Genomic DNA, 20,433 nt, shown 5'->3' with positions numbered 1-20,433 from the left:
GTCTTTTTATCGCTCTTTTTTAATTGCCTTGTTGCACGAACCCAGTGAAGCATACACATACTGTGTGCAAACATGTTGAAAGCAGTACTCCATCCAAGCCTATCCTTTAAGTATGAAGCTCCTCTGTATACTTGAAAGGTGCCTATCATGATGAAAAATTGTTATAATGTCCATAGAAACTTCTTCATCCGCAGCTTCATCCATATGCACAGTTTGATCCTGTTTTCACCAAAATCGGTCTGAAAAGCACAACCTCTATCTCATTTCTCCCAAGCAACCCAGTCAAAGCTCATACAGAAGTGTCCATTGCAGAACTGCAATTGCTTCTTTTTCCATCATTAGATCTGCTTTTTCATTGCTGACTGCCTGCATGGTCAAACAGTTTGAGAAAAGGTGAATACACCAAAAAGCTTATTCATGCATAAACTGAAGGACACTTAATTTCTTTGACATTCCTCTCTTGACATTGTTTAAACCACTAAAATTTCATTCCTGTTGATAATTTATACTTCACATGAAAATATTGTTTATACCTTTTTTCGTTTTTTGGGGGGTTTTTTTGCCTTTCTTTGTCACGGCCAGGCGGATCAGCTGCACGCTGATCAGCCCTCTCTGTTTCTCTTCCTCTTCTCTCTCGCCGGGGCGGAACTCACTGTGGGTTCATACCCTTGGCCCACGCCCTCGGGAGATGAGACCCAGGTGTCTCATTAAGGGGAGCAGCATTTAAGCCAGGAGGTGACTGCTGTTCGTCGCTGGATCGTTGTCTACCACGCGTTAGTAAAGTCAAAGCTACAGCAAGTTTAGTGAAGAGTGTTTTCCTCTGTGCATCGTCCTTAACCCTGTCTCCCTGTCTACAGAACCTCTTGGATTTTTCCCCGTGTGTTTCCCGTGTGGCAGTGTTGGAGTGTGAACCTGTGATCGTGTGAGTGGATATTCTGAAGAACGTATGCTTTCCCTTGGACTTCCCTGGAGACCCCTTCTTCCCCCACTCAGCTGTATATAACACCCCCCTGCACATTCTTGTATATACACCTGGTGACTTGTAAATAAACTCTTCTTGTAAGCATCAGTACCGGAGTCCTGCGCTTGAGTCCTCCTTCCAACTGTAACAATAACGATCCAGCCATCATGGACTCAGTGGACTCAAACCCCACCCAGCAACCCGTCCTCACCCCGGAGGCAATTCTGGAACGCCACGAACACATGCTTCGGCACATAAATCAACAACTGGCCGCACTCACTCAAGCCCTCGCTCAACGTCTACCGTCGGTAAGCCCACCCTCACCCCCTCCGTCTGTTTCTCCTCAGCTATCGGCTCCCAGTCCCTCTGCAGCCGCTCCGCCTGTTTCCCCCACGCCGGCCCCCACAGAACCACCGGAGCGATCGTTACCAGCGCCGGAGCCTTTCTTGGGTGAGTTCGATAAATGTGGTGGATTTTTGACTCAGATCACACTACAATTCCGTCAGTTACGAAGAACATATGAGACAGATGGGGCCAAAATCGCCTTTATGGTTCAACTATTACGCGGGCACGCATTAAACTGGGCGCAAGCTGTTTTGAGAACAGCCCCGGACATTTCTTATGAGGACTTCCTCACCAAATTTAAGAGTGTTTTTGAAAGAGGCACCGGAGGCGGCTGCCCACAGACTGTTAAATTTGAAGCAGGGGAGGCGGAGTATGGCGGATTTTTCGGTCGAATTCTGGACCTTGGCCGAAGAGACTGGCTGGGGGCAGTCGGCATTGATAAGTACTCTCCTGAATAATGTTTGTGATGAGTTAAAGAGAGAACTGATGATGAGAGATGTTCCTAAGACCTTGTCTGATGTGATTACGCTGTGTGTGAAGTTGGATGAGCACCTACGGGCGCGTCGGGGAATCGGAAACCATACAGTTGTATGTCTTTAAGGCCCCACTCACTCCACTAGTCTTGGGCTATCCCTGGCTGTGTCAACATAACCCTGTGATTGATTGGAGGAAAAAGAGTATTTCGGGGTGGGGGGAGGAGTGTCACATGTCCTGTTTAAAAGCCGCCACCCCCGCCATGAACCTACCACCCAATAAAACAATTTCAGAACCGCCTGATCTGTCCTCCATACCGTCTGACTATCACGACCTGGCGCAAGTGTTTTGTAAAGATAAGGCACGCTCTCTTCCCCTGGTTTCTTTTTTGTCACCAAAAAAGATAAAAGTTTACCGCCCTGTATTGACTATCGCGGCCTCAACGCCATCACAGTTAAAAACAAGTATCCCCTCCCTCTGCTGAGTTCCGCGTTCGAGCTTCTTCAGGGTGCCACCATCTTCACAAAGTTGGACCTGCGCAACGCCTACCATCTGGTGAGGATTAGGGAGGGAGACGAGTGGAAGACGGCTTTCAATACTCACCTGGGCCATTTCGAATATCTTGTGATGCCTTTTGGTCTCACCAATGCTCCAGCTGTGTTTCAGGCTCTCGTGAATGACGTGCTCCGAGATTTCATCGACCATTTCGTTTTCATTTACTTGGATGACATCCTCATCTTCTCCCAGTCTGTCGCCGACCACCGACGCCATGTCAGGCAAGTGCTTCAGCGTCTCCTCGAAAATCGTCTCTTTGTTAAAGGGGAGAAGTGTGAGTTTCATGTCTCAACTGTTTCCTTCCTGGGCCACGTCATCGATCGGGGTAACCTCAAGACTGATCCCGCAAAGGTTCAAGCCGTTGTTGACTGGCCGACCCCCTCTAACCGTAAACAGCTTCAAAGCTTTCTGGGGTTCGCGAACTTTTATCGGCGCTTTGTTCGCAACTATAGTAAACTGGTCCTGCCTCTGACCCGTCTTACTTCTCCCAAGGTTCCCTTCTGCTGGGATGGGCTGGCTCAACGTGCGTTTGCCCATCTGAAGGACCGCTTTGCCTCGGCGCCCATTCTCGTCCAACCCGATCTCGACCGGCAGTTCGTTGTGGAGGTGGATGCCTCGGACGCTGGAGTGGGGGCGGTGCTTTCCCAGCAGCAAGGAGGTAAGCTGCATCCCTGTGCCTACTTTTCACGCCGTCTCACCTCTGCAGAGAGCAACTATGATGTGGGAGATCGAGAGCTACTAGCCATCAAGCTAGCCCTGGAGGAGTGGCGCCATTGGTTAGAGGGTGCTGCCCAGCCGTTTGTGGTCTGGACCGATCACAAGAACTTGGAGTACATTCGATCGGCAAAACGCCTCAACGCCAGGCAAGCCAGGTGGGCCCTGTTTTTCACTAGATTCCAGTTTACGATCACTTACAGACCCGGTTCCCGTAATGTCAAGCCAGACGCCCTCTCACGCCAATTCGCCGCCTCCGAAGACGCAACTCGGGACTCTCCCATTCTACCGCCCACCTGTGTAGTCGGGCCCTGACCTGGGAGATCGAGTCGGCTATTCGAGAGGCTCAGCGGACAGAACCGGACCCCGGAACGGGCCCTCCAGGGTTGCTCTTCGTCCCCTCAGTAAGGTCACAAGTGTTACATTGGGCTCATACTGCCAGATTCACCTGCCACCCGGGGGTCCACCGCACTATTACCTTCCTCCAACGTTTCGCCTGGTGGCCTTCCCTTGCCAAAGACGTCCGCGAATATATTTCCGCATGCTCGACATGCGCTCAAAACAAGAGCGTCCATCAACCACCCTCTGGCCTCCTTTACCCTCTGCCGACTCCGAGCCGCCCTTGGTCGCACATCGCTGTTGACTTCATCACTGGTCTGCCCGTCTCGTCAGGTAACTCTGTGATTCTCACCATTGTGGACCGCTTCTCCAAAGCTGCTCATTTTGTTGCCCTCCCTAAGCTCCCCACTGCTCTAGAGACCGCCCGGCTGCTAGCTGACCACGTGTTTCGCCTCCATGGCATCCCCACGGACATTGTGTCAGACAGAGGACCGCAGTTCACGTCGCGTGTATGGAAGGAGTTCTGCAGTGCCCTCGGAGCTCAGGTCAGTCTCTCCTCTGGTTTCCACCCGCAGACGAATGGCCAAACGGAGCGTGCCAACCAGGAGCTCGAAGCAGCTCTCCGGTGCCTGGTCTCCACTAACCAGTCAACTTGGAGCGAGCAACTGTCATGGATTGAGTATGCTCATAACAGCCTTACCTCCTCTGCCACCGGTGTGTCCCCTTTCGAGGCGTCCTTGGGCTATCAACCGCCACTCTTCCCAGCCGTCGAGGGTGAGCACTTTGTTCCCTCTGTCCAACAGCATCTTCGGAGGTGTCGGCGCGCCTGGAGAGCGACTCGGGCCTCCCTTCTCCGCACGGTGGAACGCAATAAGCGCCTGGCGGATCGCCACCGGACCCCTGCTCCCACCTACACACCTGGACAAAAGGTTTGGCTGTCTACCAGATTCATCCCACTCAGGTCTGAGTCCAAGAAACTGTCTCCCACTTTCATCGGTCCCTTTGAGGTCGACTCTGTGATTAACCCTGTCTCTGTCCGCCTTCGCCTGCCCCGGAATATGAGGATCCATAACTCCTTCCATGTGTCGCAAGTGATTTATTATATTATAATTATGTATTTATTTTATTTTCATTTTTTAAAGACGGGACAGACATGACTGGGGGATAGGACAGGGAGAAAGAATGAAAGAAAGAGAGGGAGAGAAAGAAAAATAGAGGGGAGAAGAGATGGTTAGAAAGGGGGGAAGAAAAAAAAAGAAAAACAAATAAAGCACCTGGATCACCTGTATGGAGATAAAAAACCAGATTAGAAAACAAACAACAAAGCACAACATAATAAAAACAACACCATCACAATAAACTAGCTAACAGTAGATAACAGTAGATAATAAATATTACATGTTATTGTAATATAAGCAGAAGAAAATGAGAGCAATAGAGTAAACAACATCACGATGATATATGGGAATATAACAGTAAATATTAAATACTAAATATTAAACATTATTGTGCAACAATAAGATCGACAGCGCACACTGTGCTTTGAGGTAGGAGCCAAAAAGGGTGTCGTTTGTGTGTGTGAGCACCCGTGTGCACACCTGTGAGCATGAAGGCGCTTGTTTTTAAAAGGTTCCTTCATGTAATGATCTGCTACCTTAAAATGTTTCTTCTTTTACAGCTCACTTGTCCTTGCAGCTTGCACTCCACAATGGCAAGTTCTAATATTGGTCTTGTTAAGTGAAAAGATAGATATCGATACATATCGAAAAGGAGTGACAAGAAGTGCACACCCGTTTAATCCAAACCATTCCCCATGAGTTATCACCTAATATTTATCTAGCTTAACTTCCACACAACAAAGTCAATACCTCCAGGTTTAAAAAGTTAATTGTGCAATTCAAATTGGTATGACACACCAAATTTCTAATCAGAGACATAAACTACTTTATGTTTGGATGGTGTTGCAACTCCACAATCAAACTATTCCACAGTTTCTCTCCACGCACAGAAACACAAAAACCTTTCCTGGTAGTTCACATATTTGCAGCTTTGAAATTGTAAAAACCTTTTCCTTACATAGAAGGTCTTGAATAACTAGGTCCCACCTTATGATAAAGCCCTCTCACCCCAATAGAGCGCTTTCTCTCAGACTGCTGGTTTACTTGTGGTTTGTAGGAGTTAATGGAAGGCAGAGCCATCAACGTCTGTGGAAGCTGTTTGGATTTTGGACACAAATGCCTTCTCTCCTTTTAAGGTGAGGTTCGAAACTTTCCTTTTTGATAAAGCTTATAGTTTGGGCTGGATCAGATGACCTTGAATCCTCCCTTAGTTACGCTGCAATACAGGTGTAGGGTGCTGAAGGGTTCCCATGATGCACTATGTTTCTTCTTCACTCATTTCTTTTCACTCTGCATTTAATCATTAGTTATTATTTGTTGTCCTGTATCCCTCTGCTCTTTTCTTTTCCTCTTCACCCCCAAATGGTTATGGCAAATAGCTGCCCGTCCCTGAGTCTGGTTGTGCCAGAGGTTTTTTGTGTTAAAAGGAAGTTTTAAGATGTTAGGCTACAGTGGGAAGTTTTCCTTCCCACTGTAGCCTAACATCAACATGCAACATCGTTGGGGTTTTCTCTGTAATATTGCAGGGTCTATATTATAAAGCTGTTGTAACTGATTGCAGTTGTAATTTAGTGCTATATTAATAAAATTACATTTAATTGAAATGACTTGGGTGTGGTATGAAGGTGATTGGCATGTTGCTCTGCTATGTTGTTATTCAAGCCCAGGTTGCTTTGGTTGTGCCCTTCCACACATTGATATTTTGGGGTGAGGTGTTTCTCATCTTCTTTGTGAGAGTCCCAGATAGATTCGTTTCAGCTGACTAAACCAATTAAGAACTGTAAAAAAGAAATGGTCAACAAATCATTTGGTTGTATTTCCGGTATTGTGCTAAATGATGCAAAATAAAACAAAAAACAAATCAGCATCTGCGTAAAGCTCATCAGCAGATTAAAGACTAAAGTGTTGGCTTTGGACTTGTAAAACACAAGTACCAACCGCTTCCTACACCAACAGATAAGACTGTACCCCAAATCATCACAGACTGTGGAAACTTAACACTGGACTTCAGATGCATTGGATTTTGTGTCTCTCCACTGTTCTTCAAAAATCTCAGATCTTGTTATCCAAATTAAATCCAAAATATTCTTTCATCCGAGGACTTGGGAACACTGAACAACAATCCAGTTCTTATCATCTTTAGTGTAGCTAAGACGCTTCTAAGATTGTCTGACACAAGAGTGAGTTCTTATCAGGAATGTGGTGGTTGTAGCTCCTTTCATACAGCATTCTGTGAACGGTCAACCTTTTGAGCAATGACCTCTTGTGGCTCGCCCTCCTCGTGGAGGATGTCAGCGATTGTCATCTGACATGCTGAATTTCTGATTTTCATGAGCTATAAGCAGTAATAATCAAAAAGGCCTAAAACATTGTAATTTTACTTATGTTTACCTTTGCAGATTACAAACTTTTTTGATATGCTTTTACCTTGTTAGCATGCTAATAAGGTGAAAGCATATGGGAATGCACTCATTTTCTTGCAGTATTAATACATTTTTATTCTCTGTGAAGCTATACCCAACAGATTATCCTGGTTAGCTTCAATCAACATAAAAGTACAAATTTTCTTTTTTACTTGTCTAATTTGGGAATACTATTAATACCTAGAAGAATAGCCATGTTTCATTAAACAGATCAAGATCAAGATAAATGAAAGTGTTCTCAATAATAAAATCCAGGCCACTAGTATCCCAACATCACTCTATTTTATATGCTCCCACCATCTCAAATAAAAGTATAATATCCTGAAATTGAACACATTTTGCAGTGCATACCAGCAAATACCAGTTCAAATTGAACAAAATTAGAAAGAGTGGTGGTGCAAGTTTGCTAGATGGGATTCTGTACACCAATAGAGGTGAAACGGCTGCCTTGAAATGGATAAATGAGTTGACACAAAGGGACTGAAGAGAGTGACCTTGAGTTAATACACTTGCAGCAGTGAGCAGCAGACTTTGTTGTAGAAGTACTACAACAAACAACGGGTCACGTACTGCTGTTTACTTTCACGGAAAAGCAAGAAAATCTTTGTTTAGATTAAGCTCTGAAATAACATATTATAAAAGCCACAATTAAAAAGCCAAATGATATTCATGTCTCAAACTATTTATGATACTCTGCCATCAAAAGTTACTGTCAGTGACAGTTTTGAGAAGTCCAGTGCTGCTCCGCTGCAGATTAAATTATTTTTTTCTCTGTTATCAAGCTGGCAGTGCAGTGATGATAAAGAAGCAGGACATGCTTATACAGGAAGCAGAATATGAAAACAGAAAACTAATACTGCAAAGCAAAACTTTCTTTAAACTGTGTGTGAGAGAGAGTGCCTTTGTGATGCCTTTAAGACTTTAAAGGACCAAACATCATCTTTTTAAACTTGATTTACAGCCCACAGAAAAATCTGCTTTAAAGCTTAAAATACATGTGAGTGTATAATATTGTTTCAGTCTAATGGCAGATCAACAGTATTAGACAAAATGGAAGCGAAGCGAACGAGGGGAGAGAGGGTTATATATATTATTATATTATAGATAATGTGAAATAGACAAAAATCAATATGCAACTGTATGAAATGATAGAAGGAATAAGTAAATTCATTTATTTTATCACATTTCAGCTGGCAGATAATTTCTGCTGGGCAACAAAGTTGGTTAAAAAAAAAACATGTTTCAAGGATACAGTGAGCAGTGTGATAAATGACTAAGAACTGGAAATCATGGACTACTCTGAATGCAAATTGATGTTCTTCCAGCTAATCAATGCTAATTTTCTTCACTAGATGGATGGACTGCCCAGCAGTGCAAAAATGATTTTATCTGGTGGTAAACTAGAGAGTCTGATATCTCTTAAAAACACATGCTTTTATACACAGGATTTTTTTAAACAGGTCACTTATCCAAATTCATGCAAGTCCTAAGTCATGCAAAGTTAATTTTCAAACAAATTACAGTAGAGGAAAATTTAAATTGTTTTTTTGTTTGTTTGTTTTTGTTTTGCCTGAACCATGTCGCTGATAACACCAGCACCATCATTTTATTTTATTTTTTTAATGGTAAATATATTTTCTTACCTCACTAAGCAATGCCATTACATGTCTGCATGCTATACGCTTCATTTTTAGTTATCATCTGATACAAGTTGTGGCTTTAAACTCAATAAGCTACAAATTGTTCCTGAAATTTGCATATTGGGAGACCTGATAAACAAAATAGAGGTTATTTTCTGCTGCGCAAATTATTGTTGTTCTGATAATACTGAACAACACTGACTATTTGCTAGTTGTGTAAGATTTGTTCTTCAGTGTCATGATTGATTTTTCAATAAAAATATAGTCAGCTCAGTCTTGTTCATATATCCAGTCAAATATAGATCTTCATGAACTGCAGTTAGCAGTTAGTAAAGTTGCATACCTTGTTTCTCACATACTCTTTTATTAGGTGTATTCACTTTTAGATAATTACCAAATTACTGTTTGTTGGTTAGCTAAAAGCAGTTAGCTTTTCACCAAATTTTAATATAAAGGGCTGTTTATTGTTTATTATATGCTGTACTTTTAAGGGAATGGTACGGAGCCCCGCAGGGAACATGGGAGAAAAAAAAATTAAGACAGACTTTTGCGAGATCCTGAGTTTGTTTTGCGATATCTCGCAAAAGTCCGTCTTAATTTTTTTTCTCCCATGTCCCCTGCGGGGCTCTGTAGAATGGAGACTTTATTTTGATTTAATTTTTTTTTGTCCTGGATTCAAAGTACTATTTGCATCAAGTGCTTAGAGGAAAATCTAAGAGGAACAGAGTTCCATACCCCTGCCATTCTGTACTGAAACAGGAAAAAAAACAAGGTTATTGGAGCTGAAGCGATGGATAGTGTCATGGTCCTGGGCCATGTTGGCCCAGCATTCTTAGTTTTCTTGTATTTTGTTCCTTATGCCGTGGTTCCTAGGTTCTGTTAAAGATGTTCCTTATTTGACTACCCCCTGTGTGCCCCTCTGTGCATCTGTGAGCCCCCAGCCCGTTATGTCTGTGCTCTCTCTCCTCCTGTCTGAACCTCTGTGTACTTCCTGTTTTACTTTGACAGTCTCTCGTCAGTATGCGTCATGTTGTGTTCACTCCTGCCCTGTCTCGTTACGATTATCTGTGTCAGCTGTGTTCCCCGTGTGCTCCCACTTCCCTCGTTAACCTTCTGTGTATTTATGTGCATGTCTCCCTCAGTTCAGTGTTGCGTCGTCAATGTCTCCTCCCTGAACCTGTGTGTCTTTCTGCGTTCCCTCGGTCTTCTGTTAGCATTACCAGTTTAGTTCTGTTTTTTTGTGAAGCCTGCAATAAAGCAGTGATTTTGAGTTCAGTTCCTGTCTCCGTGAGTTTTGCGTTTGGGTCCTCATCTGCCTCCACACAGCTGGTTCATGACAGATAGACCCATTTCATTTATGTTGGTCCGAATGATCTGACATTTTTCACTAGGTTTGAAGTTTCTTTTTTTTAACAAGGCCATAAGTGCTTTCCCTAATAATTAAATTTTATTTATACATTACCAAATCACAACAACAGTTGCCTCAACGTGCTTTATATTGTAAGGTAGACCCTACAAATGGCCTGTATGCAGCCAGGAGACAGCCTGGTTCAATCCCAGGCTGTCTCCTGGCTGCATGCCAAATATCCTTGGGCAAGATACTAACCCCGTGTTTGCCTACTGGTGGTGGTCAGAGGGCCCAGTGGTGCCAGTGTCTGGCAGCCACACCTCTGTCAGTGCACCCCAGGGCAGCTGTGGGTACAATGTAGCTTGCCATCACCAGTGTGTGAATGTGTGTGTGAATGGGTGGATGACTGAATGTAGTGTAAAGCACTTTGGGGTCCTTAGGGACTGAGTAAAGCGCTATACAAATGCAGGCCATTTACCATAAAGAGAAAAACCCAACAATCATATGACCCCCTATGAGCAAGCACTTTGGCAACAGTGGGAAGGAAAAACTCCCTTTTAACAGGAAGAAACCTCCAGCAGAACCAGGCTCAGCGAGGGGCAGCCATCTGCCACAACCTGTTGGGGGTGAGCACTACTGATAAAAGTCCTGTTTGTGCTTTGCAAAGTAAAATAAAACACTATATATGTGTGCTTTCAAGTAGTAGGTGGCAAAGAAAAAAAATGTTAATGAAAAAAGAAGGCAACACAATATATGCTAGGGTTTTTAATCAAGGCGCTGCATCAATAAACACGTTTTATGATAAGAAAGTTCATGGATTTGTATTAAAGATTGTTAAAATACTCTATCTGAAGTTTATCACCTTTTTCAGTTGCCATACCAACAGTTTTTTTTGGTGATGCTCAGGGGTTAATCAATACTGCTGATTAAATCAACAGTTTTTCCAAAGTAAAGTCTACTTTTATCACTGCATCTCATGTAAACAAATGATTAATGTCATGTAAATAATATGGCACCTTTGGCAAATTGTGTGGCATGCAGCCATGATAATATTAAAAAAAATAAGATTTGAACGGATGTGGTAAGCTATGTACTAACATAAACCGTGCGAGAGGTCTTTAACCTATTTTGTCATTTCATGTTTTGGTACACACAGGTCATTTCTGTCCCTGTGTGGGGCTAACTTTATGTGGTCTGTGCTAGCATTGTAACAAATAAAAGAAAAACAATCTCTCTTATATCGGCTGGTGAAAATGAATATTGTTGCACAATTTAACCTGTTTAGCTGTACATGGTAATACTCAGCTTAAATTAGTAGTTTGAAGTTTTATTACCATCAAATTTGTTTAAATTATTGATTCAACCACTTCTACAGTGAGTGTAAAAATGCTAAAAAGGCATAGAATGTATGGATACTTAAACGACTTACTCCTACGTACTGTTTGACATGCAGGTTTACCCTTCTTTGTTTGTTTCATAAGTAGGATCGATTTTTATATTTAACCAGGAGAAAAAGACATTTCATTTTCAGTGAGGCTAAACGTTTTGGAAATGAAAGTTATGAGAGAAAGTAATCTAGAATAGCTTCTATAATCAAAGAGGCAATTTTGTTCCATTCCATGGTGCCACTGCTTCTGACGAGAATTTAATCTGAAATTAGATAGAAGGCAACACTCTCCATCAAACCACTTTCAAGCCCTTCTCACCACCATTTTAATTAATGCGCAAGTTATTTGTGTTCTTCCTAAGAGACTTAGTGTCAGAGGGTGATACTAGTAAGAGCAAATGTGTGAAACAATCAAAAGCATTGTGTAAATATGCAGAGAATAGGAATAAATAAGCTGTGATGATGTAAAAATATTTTTACAGATTTTGTTAAAGTGTTTTTATTAAGTAGTATGTGGCACAGTATATGTGTCAGTTTACACATATAAGAATTACGGTGTAGCCATTGAAACTTATTCAATGCAGTTGTGATACCCACTAATGTGTGATCACATTTATGTGAATTAATTTAAGTAATTTCAATTTCAATGTAAGTGATATTTCCATTTGGAAATGCCCTAAATAACTACAGTAATTGTAACAGGAAACTTGGTAACTACCCTGGGATATTTGTAGTGGACGCTTCATTTTTATACCAATAGGTGGCAGTGTGAGACCATGGTTTGGCCTGTTGTTAGCAGCCTGAAGCGCATGCTCCGCGCTGTTTTCTCATAATGGCGGAGTATTCAGGAAACGGCAAGCCACGTCTCCCTGTCTGATCATTTCTTTCCTGTTTACAGGTTCGTATCGTGCCCGAAATAGAATATAATAGCAATCACATCCATTATATAGCATAGACTAACCATTACGGTTGGAAAGTGAAAGCGTACAACATTGTGTAGTACAGTAAATTACACTTTTGTAAGTATTTGTTTACGGCTTTAGCAGCATGCTAAGGTTAGCATGTTAGTTTGGGTCGCACACCTCCTATGCTCTGTGATGTTAGTGATCGGCTCCACCGTTATCCTGTATTGTTTTAGTATCTTGTTTCTGCCATCAAGTGTTTCCGTGAATTCAGTGCACATGTCAAGATGGTGCTGATTATACCATTCTTTCAAGCTATTTGAGATTTATAGATTTGTCTTGTTGGAATTCATTTTGAACCAAGTCTTACAAGAAAATTGGTCATGTTTATAACATTGGAATGTGTTATGGAGAATGTGTGTGTGAGCTATGTTAAGAATAAGTAAATACACAGTTGTAATACTGTAAAAGTAATGAAAGGAGTGCATAATTGTGAATTTGAATAAATAATGGCGGAGTATTCAGGAAACGGCAAGCCACGTCTCCCTGTCTGATCATTTCTTTCCTGTTTACAGGACACATATATAGCTGTCTACAGGTGCTGCCACCCGGTACCTGTAACAGTTTTCTGGGGGCTCGTCCGGGATCAGTCCTGCCTTTGAGGCTGGGAGCTGATCCAGTAATACCGGTACTTTGGGCCAAGAGTGGCAAGAAAACACCGACAAGTCCAGTCTGCTGGTTGTTACCTACACCTGCTGCTGCCTGATGGAGAATAGATGCTACTGATTGTGCAGGAAATGCATTGGCCATGTGTCACAACTAGCGCAATGGACAAGTAGTAAGGAAAAAAAGATAAATAAGGACTGCTTGGTGCTGCTTGGTGCTGCTTGGTGCTGCTTGGTGCTCGGACCATCGCCCATCAAGGCAAAAACTGTACGAAAGCTGACATTGTGTGACCCACTGCAAGGGATAGGGAAGCAACCATGGCGGAAGGTGAGAGGAGGAGCTTGGTGTGGGCCATCAAGAAAGACCTTCTCACCCTCTCTGCTGATGAACTGTTCCAGATTGCCAAGTCTCTGGGTCCAGTGCCAGGAGTGGATCAGTCTTGCCTTAAGTCAGGGGATGAAGACAGCTGCTTTGAGTACATCAGTGGTTTCATGTGCAGTAAGGCTTTATTAGAGTCAGAAGATCAGGGCATGTCACACTTATTGTCACTGAAAGATGTTGTTGATGCTGTTACCCAGGGTCATGTTTCTGATTTGCAGATACAGGCTGCCACTGGTAATGATTCATGTGATCTATGTCCAAATGCTCAGCCTCATAATGTCAGTGTTGAAATGAGTCCAACTAATGCAATGTTTTTAGAAGATGGTCATAATAGTGGTACAGAAGTAACTGACAGTGTGACCCAGAATACCAGCTCTACTGCTGTTTCCCAACGTGATATAGAACTACAAAAAATACTCTTCAGTTACGAAGAGCTCTCTAAGAAAATTAAGCAGTACATGCCCACATCAGGTTCTCAACTCACCTCTCAGACACCATCACAGGCTCATTGTAGAAGCACACCACACAATGACAGCTTAGTTGAAACTCAAGCACCCATGAGACATGACAAGGTGGTGTCCCTAAGAGACTTGTCTTACCTCCATCGCAGGGAGTTTAAGATTCACGGGGGCCAGATTGGAGACCAGGGATCAGACATCAGTTATAACAGCATCTGCCGCCAGATTGAAGAGGGTCTCAAAGAACAGTTTAATGATGCCGAAATTGTGAGGGCTGTCATGAGAGTTATCAAACCTGGTAATTTCAAAGACATGCTAATGAACAAGGATGAACTGACAGTAGAGGAGCTTAAAGACTTCCTCCATTCTCACCTTGGTGAGCAAAACAACACAGAACTCTTCCAGGAACTCATGTGCACCAAACAAAGTGACAGTGAGACACCACAACAGTTTCTGTATCGAGTCATAGGTCTCAAACAAAAGATCTTGCTCACCTCGAAGCATACCAACTCAGATGTAAAGTACTCAGCCAGTACAGTTCAGGATGTATTTCTTCATACTGTGTATCAAGGACTGGGCCACAAACATAGTGACATTCGTAGAGAGTTAAAGCCACTCCTTGCAGATGCCAATGTCACAGATGAGACTATCCTTAAACAAATGAAGAAAGTAATGAGTGATGAAAGTGAAAGACAGCGTCGTCTAGGATCAGTCACCCGTCAGAGAAACACCAATGTGCACAGCACACAAGTTGAGATTAACGGTATGCAGTGTCCTGTATTGAAAGAGGAAAATGCAGGAAAAAGACCTAAGGTGGATATGATCCAGCAGCTGTCAGAGAAAGTCGAAAAACTTGCAAGCATTGTTGAGCAAATGACACAGTCACTACAAATAACAGCTGAACAGAGCAGCCAGTACAAGAAAATCAAAACCGATCACCACAGAGAAAGAAAGTATAGCTGTGAAAAGTGCATAGAACAAGACCGCCCCGACTGTCCCCACTGTTTTCACTGTGGTGAGGAAGGCCACCGCGCAGTTGGCTGCATGAAGAAAACAATACGTCAGGGAAACGGGAGCCGGTCCCTGTCACGGGACAAACAGTGACCGTGTCCCACTCTCCGTCCCAATCTGACCTATGTAGTACTAGTGAGACTGTTGCTGTAAGTTTGGCAAAGTGTGACGCTGACACCAAACATAATGTAGTGCCAACCCAGAGACAGAATAACCAAGAAAATAAATCTGCTATACTTCTTGGCAGTTCACCCAACAGTAAAAGTGAAAAATTAGCCAAACTAATTGGAAAAAAAGCGCTCACCCAGTGCCATCTAAATGGTTTAGCAGTTAGTGCTTTGTTGGACACGGGAGCTCAAGTGAGCATGATTGACAGAGAGTGGAAAAATAAGTATCTACCAGATACACCTGTAAGGTCACTTGATGAAGTCATTGATAATGAAGAAGAGTTAAAAGTCCGTGCTGTGAATGGTGACACTCTCCCATTTGATGGCTGGGTGCCAATCACAGTTAATTTGAGAGGGAATGAAGACCCTAATTTGTCAATAACTGTGCCTTTTCTTGTAAGCAGTTTTGTTTTGGAGAGACTGCTGCTGGGTTTCAATGTGATGGAGGAACTTGTGCAGGAACAACCAGGACGGTTCATGCCAACTCTCGTCACCCTGCTTTGCAATGCCATGTCAATACCAACAGAAAAGGCAGAGCTCCTGGTAAACCTCATCAAGGCTGATGAAGCCCCTGCACAATGTGGACGCCTGCGGACTGGCAGGTATGACACCCTTATTCCAGCGGGTCAGGTGATTTGGGTTAAGTGTCCAGTCTCACCTGCCATGAACCTGTCCGAATCTGTTTTCCTGTTTGAGCCTGATGATAACAACACACAGCTTGCTGAGCTAGATGTCTGTGAAGGACTGCTTGAAGTGCAAAGCACCAAGAGGCCCTTTGTAGAGGTACCTGTGGGCAACAACACAAAACATAACATCACACTACCAAGGAAAACAGCCCTTGGCAGTATTCATTCTGTTGAGAAGGTGATTACAATGGACTCACTAGGAGAATCTAAGCCCACAGTGACAGCCAATAGTGCCACCTCTACATCTACTCATACCAACTTACCCCTATGGCAGCCTCCTGTCGACATCAGCCATTAGCCACTTTTTAAAGAGGTTAAAGAGTACATACAAGAACTTTTGGTAAAAGGCTGGATAGTAAAGTCTCAGTCCCCGTACGCCGCCCCAGTCGTCTGTGTCAGAAAGAAAGATGGCAGTTTACGCTTATGCATAGACTATCGCCTTCTGAACAAAAAGACTGTTCCTGATCGACACCCACTGCCCAGGATACAGGATCTGATTGATACTCTGGGTGGGTACTCGTGGTTTAGCATCTTAGACCAAGGAAAAGCTTACCACCAGGGTTTTGTAGCTGAGGGCTCTCGCCACCTCACTGCCTTCATAACACCATGGGGTCTTTATGAATGGGTTCGCATCCCATTTGGTCTCACAAATGCCCCAGCTGCTTTTCAGCGGAGCATGGAAGAGATGCTTGGCTCTCTTAGAGATGAATGTTGCATCCCATACCTTGACGATGTACTTTGCTATGCAAAAACATTTGACGACCATGTTGAGACCCTCCGCAAGGTTCTCCAGGCACTCCAAGAACATGGAGTAAAATTGAGGCCGGAGAAATGTGACCTCTTCAAACAAGAAGTCAGATATGTGGGTCGGCTTGTGTCCGCTGAAGGAGTCAGAATAGACCCGGCAGACCTGGAGGCTGTCAAAACCCTGACATCTAAGACACCTCAAACAGTTGGTGATGTGAGGAAGCTGGCAGGCTTTCTAAGCTACTACCGCTCGTATATCCAGGATTTTTCCCGGATAGCTAAACCAATCTATGAACTCCTTCAGACCAAGCCAGGCAAAACTCAGTGTCCAAAATCTGTGAGAAACAGCAAACACTCACAGCTGTCCTCTCGAGAGCACGTTGAGTGGACTCTAAAACACCAGAGAGCGTTAGAACAGTTGGTAACCCTCCTCACCAACCCCCCTGTTCTGACATATCCTGATTTTAGCCTGCCTTTCACATTGCATACAGATGCATCTGACCAGGGCTTAGGAGCTGTCCTGTATCAGCGTCAACATGGGAAATTGAGAGTAATTGGCTATGGATCTAGGACTCTGACACAAGCAGAACGCAATTACCACCTGCATAGTGGAAAATTAGAGTTCCTTGCGTTGAAATGGGCTGTATGTGAAAAATTCCGTGACTACCTGTACTATGCCCCACACTTCACAGTTTATACAGATAACAACCCCCTAACCTATGTAATGAGTACCGCAAAGTTAAACGCAGTGGGACATAGGTGGGTTGGAGAGCTCTCAGATTTCCGGTTCGACATCAGATACAGGCCAGGAAAGTCAAATGTAGACGCAGACACTCTTTCTCGTCTCCCCTTGGATATAGAGAAATATGAAACTGCTTGTACAGAGGGATTTCCAGATGAGGCAGTGAAGGCAGTCTGGGATGGAAGCCAGGTGGCCAGACAGAAAGATGTTGCTTGGGTAGCCATGCTCAATATCTCTTCTCTGGACCCCCATCAGCAGCCTCATATCAACTCGCTGAGCATCAGCCATGATGATCTAGTTAAAGCTCAAAGAGAGGATCCAGCCATTGGCCAAATCCTCAAGCTGAAACTAGATGGAGCAAAACTGACAGATGAAATACGCAAGATGGTAAGAGGAACTGCCCATAAACTCCTCCACGAGTGGGGTAAATTACATCTTGAAAATGACCTCTTGTATAGATGTACCAGTGACAGAAGACAATTAGTGCTTCCTGCCAAGTACAGGACTTTAGCATTAAGACATTTACATGACACGATGGGTCATGTTGGGACAGACCGAGTGCTACATCTCGCAAGGGACAGATTCTATTGGCCCTTTATGGCTAAGGACATTGAAGCCTATGTGACCCAGAAGTGTCCCTGTATCATGTCCAAGAAACCAGTAACACACGTCAGGGCTCCCATGGGTAGTATAAGATCGGACTACCCTTTAGAACTGGTGTGTATTGACTTTTTGCATTTGGAAGCCAGCCGTGGAGGGTATGAGTATATTCTCGTGGTAATTGACCATTTCACTAGATTTGCTCAAGCATACCCCACAAGGAACAAGAGTGGGAAAACAGCTGCTGAACGGATTTTCCAGGATTTCATACCCAGATTTGGATACCCATCCAAACTACATCACGACCAGGGTCGTGAATTTGAGAATGAACTGTTCAGGACACTACAGAAATTATCTGGTGTCGGACATTCTAGAACATCACCTTACCATCCTCAAAGTAACCCTTCAGAACGTCTCAACAGGACAATACTCCAGATGTTGAGAACATTAACCGAAAAGGAAAAAGTACAGTGGAAAGACCACCTCCCACATCTTGTACATGCGTACAACTGTACTCGACATGAGTCCACCGGCTACTCACCATTCTATCTCCTCTATGGACGACACCCGCATCTACCAGTTGATCTGCTGTTTGGATTGAAGGGGGAGAATGAAACATACTCACCTACAGGATATGCCAAGAAATGGGCCGAACGAATGTCGGAAGCTTATCGGATTGCTAGTGAAAATAGCAAGAAGTCTAGTGCAAGAGGCAAAATAACATATGATAAAAAGGCAAAAGGAGTCATGCTTAAGCCAGGAGACAGAGTTCTGGTCAGAAACCTCAGTGAGCGGGGAGGACCTGGCAAGTTGAGATCATATTGGGAGAGGACTATTTATATAGTAAAAGAGCAGCTAGCAGATAGCCCAGTTTACGTAGTCCATCCTGAAGCTGGAGACCCAAAAAGAACCCGAACATTGCATCGCAATCTGCTGTTACTTGTAAATGACTTACCTGTTCAAGTCACTCCCCCCCTGGCAAAGCCTGCGATTGGAAAGACAACACGCAACAGACGAAGGATGGAAAGATCTGCAGATGCACAAAGACAAACAGACATGTGGGATAACTCTGACAGCGGTTCTGAGAGTGATTGCTCGGGGTACTGGCTAAGAGCACCTGTTGAAAGGACCGTGAGAAGGAACCTGGACCATGAGCAACACCCTGCATCTCAGTCATACCAGACCAAAGAACCTATTAGAGTGACAACAAACACAAAAAATGGACATTCACCTGTGCAGACGATGGAAGACATACTGACTATGCCTGAGCATTCACCATCCGTCAGCATTGAACAATTCGAAGAGGAAACTGGGAGAGAATGCTCACACCTGCCATGTTCTCTGAGAGAGGAGATGGAAGAAATGGAAGTGGGTAGTGACAACCTATCTGAACCCAGAGGGTCTGGTGAGGAGTGTGAAACTCATTCGCAGTCTAACGTACAGGTTCAACCACCGGGACATACTTGTACGGACATTAGAAGAGCTACCCGTCACAGGAAGCCACGACAGTTTCTGACTTATGAATCACTGGGTAAACCCTCAGTGCAGTCACATGCGGCAGTTAATCTAGTTGGGGAACGCACAGCACCACAGTTACCTGCCACAACCATACCATCATACACTGTATTTCCATACCCACCATTGGCAATTGTGCCGCCCATGTGTATGTCACAGTCACCAATGTACTGCACCCCAATACCATACTCACCATACCAGTATCACGCATCACTGACCCCATCTGCATACACACCACCCCCACTGCTTGTTTCATAACTAGTTCTTGGACTGATAAGAGTTAATAAGAATTTGAGAAGCAAAAGTTCAAAATGTCATGATTTTGTGAATGTTGGGAGCCATTTTATTTTTGTCAGGGAGTGTGTGATACCCACTAATGTGTGATCACATTTATGTGAATTAATTTAAGTAATTTCACTTTCAATGTAAGTGATATTTCCATTTGGAAATGCCCTAAATAACTACAGTAATTGTAACAGGAAACTTGGTAACTACCCTGGGATATTTGTAGTGGACGCTTCATTTTTATACCAATAGGTGGCAGTGTGAGACCATGGTTTGGCCTGTTGTTAGCAGCCTGAAGCGCATGCTCCGCGCTGTTTTCTCATAATGGCGGAGTATTCAGGAAACGGCAAGCCACGTCTCCCTGTCTGATCATTTCTTTCCTGTTTACAGGTTCGTATTGTGCCCGAAATAGAATATAATAGCAATCACATCCATTATATAGCATAGACTAACCATTACGGTTGGAAAGTGAAAGCGTACAACATTGTGTAGTACAGTAAATTACACTTTTGTAAGTATTTGTTTACGGCTTTAGCAGCATGCTAAGGTTAGCATGTTAGTTTGGGTCGCACACCTCCTATGCTCTGTGATGTTAGTGATCGGCTCCACCGTTATCCTGTATTGTTTTAGTATCTTGTTTCTGCCATCAAGTGTTTCCGTGAATTCAGTGCACATGTCAAGATGGTGCTGATTATACCATTCTTTCAAGCTATTTGAGATTTATAGATTTGTCTTGTTGGAATTCATTTTGAACCAAGTCTTACAAGAAAATTGGTCATGTTTATAACATTGGAATGTGTTATGGAGAATGTGTGTGTGAGCTATGTTAAGAATAAGTAAATACACAGTTGTAATACTGTAAAAGTAATGAAAGGAGTGCATAATTGTGAATTTGAATAAATAATGGCGGAGTATTCAGGAAACGGCAAGCCACGTCTCCCTGTCTGATCATTTCTTTCCTGTTTACAG

The sequence above is a fragment of the Mchenga conophoros genome, linkage group LG6 (genome assembly GCF_057382185.1).
Source record: "Mchenga conophoros isolate Kocher_MC1m ecotype Shallow Benthic linkage group LG6, M_conophoros_male_GT1.1, whole genome shotgun sequence".
Lineage (NCBI taxonomy): Eukaryota > Metazoa > Chordata > Actinopteri > Cichliformes > Cichlidae > Mchenga > Mchenga conophoros.
The sequence above is the reverse complement of the archived record's forward strand: the minus strand, read 5'-3'. Positions refer to the sequence as shown.